This window comes from Ochotona princeps, chromosome 2, assembly GCF_030435755.1.
Source record: "Ochotona princeps isolate mOchPri1 chromosome 2, mOchPri1.hap1, whole genome shotgun sequence".
Lineage (NCBI taxonomy): Eukaryota > Metazoa > Chordata > Mammalia > Lagomorpha > Ochotonidae > Ochotona > Ochotona princeps.
This window is the reverse complement of record NC_080833.1, coordinates 115,639,620-115,643,616: the sequence shown is the minus strand read 5'-3', so window position 1 is coordinate 115,643,616 and position 3,997 is coordinate 115,639,620.

Here is a 3,997-nt window from a genome sequence, read left to right as displayed (position 1 = left end):
CATAATGAATGTATATGCACCAACGTCAGGGCATCTAGCCATGTAAAACAAATATTAATGGATTTAAGGGAAGAAACAGACTCCAATACAATAGTATTGGGGGACCTTAATACCCCATTAACATCAAAGGATATATTGACAGGACAGAAACTCTGCAAGGAAACAACATAACTCACCCAGACATACCAAAACTTATGGGGACATGAGGAAGGCAGTGTTAAGAGGAAGGTTTATCTCAATAAATGCTTATATTAAGAAATTAGAAAAGCATCAAATCAATGAGCTAACCATACATTTGAAGGAATGAGAAAAGCAACAGCAAATTTCATTCTTTATATTCTATGGTATAGATATACCATAATTTCTTCATCTCCTCCTCTTAAAAAAGCTCATCTTGGAGATACAAGATATCGTGAATAGCCAAAGCTATCCTGAAGAATAAAAATCCAACCAGAAGAATCACAATTCCAGACCTCAAGACATACTACAGAGCAATGGTCATCAAAACAGTCTGGTACTGGTACAGAAATAGAGAAAAAGATCAATTGAACAGAACAAAACTCCAGAAGGGAGCCCACACATGAATAGGCAACTAATTTTCAACAAACAAACTGAAAACAATCCAGGAAAAAGCCTGGTCTCTTCAACAAATGCTGTTGGGATAATTGGATAACAGCCTGCAACAATAAGAAAAAAGATCCCCACCTGTCATCTTATTTAAAAAAAAAAAAAATCAGCTCTAAATGGATCAAGGACCTAAATCTGCACCCAGAAACCATCAAACTACTAGAGGAAAGCATAGGAAGTACTCTTCAAGCTACAGGAATTGGGAAAAGTCACCAACAGCACCAATAGTCAAAGCCAAAGTAAACAAATGAGACTTTATAAAGCTAAAAAGCTTCTGCACAGCAGAGGAAATGACTGACAAAATGAAGAAGCAACCAACAGAATGGGAGAAAATCCTTGCACACTACACAACTAATAGGGGACTAATACCCAGGATTTACAAAGAGATTTAGTAACTTAGCAACAGCCAACAAAATCCCACTGAAGATACGGGTGAAGGAAACGAACACACATTTCTCAAAAGAACAAATTCACACGGCTAATATACATGAAAAACTGCTCAGGCTCTCTAGCTGTCAGGGAAAAACAAATGAAAAGCACACTGAGGTTCCATCTAATTCCAGTGAGACTGGCCTACATTCAGAACTCTATGAATAACACCTGCTGGCATGGATGTGGGGAGAAAGGCACTCTCCACTTTTGGTGGGAGTACAGGCTAGTACAACACTATGGAAATCAGTATGAAGAGTGCTAACAGAACTGAAAAATTGACCTACCATATGACCCAGCTATCCTACTTCTGGGAATAGATGAGAAAGGGATCTGTCATTCTATATTCTATATATTCTATATTCACTGCAGCACAAGCCAGATGCCCATCCAAAGAGGAGTGGATAAAGAAACTGTGGTAGGGCCCGGCGGCATGGCCTAGCGGCTAAAGTCCTCGCCTTGAATGCCCCGGGATCCCATATGGGCGCCGGTTCAATCCCGGCAGCTCCACTTCCCATCCAGCTCCCTGCTTGTGGCCTGGGAAAGCAGTCGAGGACGGCCCAAAACTTTGGGACCCTGCACCCGTGTGGGAGACCTGGAGGAGGTTCCAGGTTCCCGGCTTCGGATCGGCGCGTACCGGCCGTTGCAACTCACTTGGGGAGTGAATCATCGGACGGAAGATCTTCCTCTCTGTCTCTCCTCCTCTCTGTATACCTGACTGTAATAAAGTGAATAAATCTTAAAAAAAAAAAAAAAAAAAGAAACTGTGGTACATCTACCCCATGGAATACTACTCAGCCATTAAAGAGAATGAAATTTTATCATTTGCAACCAAATGGTCCCAATTAGAGACCATCTGGCTCAATGAAATAAGTCAATCCCAAAAGAACAAATATCTTATATTCTTTCTGATATAAGGCAACCTTTATGCAAAATACAAGAGCAATAGCCTTTTCAATAATGTTTTTGCTACATTTCATGGGGTTTGATATTTTTGTTTTTACTTTCATTCATTAAAAAAAGTTACCTGACTCATAGGACACACAACAGCATAATTTGCTTCAGGAAGGTCTTTGATTTTCTTTTTCATTTCTTCAGTGACACATTGATTATTGAATAGTACATTTTTTAACTTCATATTGTTGTAAATTTTCTGCTTTTTATTTTTTATGGTTTTTTATTTAAAGGAATGTACAGTAACTGTATAGCAGAAACTATCACATCCAGACGTGGATACAATGCAGTATGCATCTCTACTTAAAAAGCAAAGATGGAATTGCAATGAAATTGTTAAATGTATCTCGACAACGGGACGCTGGACTCTCTGCCATTGTCCATACCTACAATGTCAGGGTCACTTAAAGAGCAGAATGATGGACTTACAACTGATAGTGAAAGACTATTATTGTGACAATATGAGTGAAATCAGTGGGGGGGAGCAGGAACTTGGGGCTGGGGAAGGGAAATCCTGGAGCCTATGGAATTGTATCATGAAATAATAAAATAAATATAAACAAATAAATCAATCAATCATAAAAGGGGGATGGAGAATATAGAGCATGCACTTAGCCTGGCAGTCAAGACACGATGTCCGACATCAGAATGCGTGGGCTCACTTACCAGCTTCTGCCCATGACCTCAGCTTCCTGCCAACACAGCCCCTCAGAGGCAATGGTGATGGCTTAAGTAAATGGGTTTCTGCCTGGTTGCATTTCTGGCTCCTGGCTCTAGTCACAGCTCCAACCACTGATGGCATTTGAAATAAGAACCAGCAAATGACAGACCTCTGTCTCTCTCTACCTCAGAAATAGTACCATTAGAAAGTTCTCCCTTAGTGAAAGCAGAACTTGGCTGCCATACGGATTTAGAGTCTGCTCTCCCTTCAGATATACAGACTTACCATTCTAGTGCTTGTAGACCCTCTCTTCTGTACATTAGCACTCTTCTCATCCTCACATTTCAAAGGAAATGGGGGATAAAGCTCCATTATTCTCAGAGGTCCACCAGCTCTGCCAAGTATCACCATGAGTGTCCTCTGGCACGCTAAGGCAAAGCAGGGAGCAGTTTAAAAGAGATAAATTAAGGGGAAAAAAGTAAACAAGCAGAAGGCAGAACACAAAAGAGACACTAAAGAGGTGTCTGAGGTCGGCTCCCAGGAGACGGCCCCCCAGACCGAGTTTCCAACCTGATGGCAACCAGACCCTGAATGGAAATATTCTCAGAAATTCCAGCTGCAGGCAGGAGTTTCTCTACCCCAGGCTCACACTCTACTGCACTGATCATTTTTGTTTTGGTTTGTTTATTTTTTCATTTATCTGACAGTCACTGAGACAGAGTTTCCATTGCAGGTTCTCACCTTAACTGCCCAAAATGGCTGAAATGGTGCCACAACACAGTTGATATGGGTCATCCACTCCCTGCCATGATCTGCTTGAGCAACAAGCCAGAGCCAAACGGGGACTATGTCTGAGCTAAAGCTAGAAACTCACTCTAGGTCTCCTGTGTGGGCAGTGGGAATCCAGTCACTGGACCTGTGATCACTGCCATCCAGGACTGTACCAGCAGAGTCAAGAACTGGCACCAGAAACAAACTCAGGCACTCCGATGTGGAACAGGAGCGTCTGAACAGTCTCTTAACTGCCAGGCCTAACACCTGCCCCATCACCCACATGGAATCTTAATCAGTGTAGAAGAGACAATAGATACCAGTTGCCCGTGTCACACCCACACAGCTGAGAAATAGGAAATGATGCAGAGTGAACAGCTGTCAACAAGAACAGCTCAGGCAAGTTTGTTTGCGGAGACCCTCCACTCTCGACTTTGGTCCTGCAGCTCATCTTTCCCAATGTCCCTTCTGCAGCTCTGCCCACCAAGCAGTAGCAATCCTCTAGACTACTTCCCTAGCAAAACCTCTTGTCCTGTGTCCTACAACCTGAGCCTC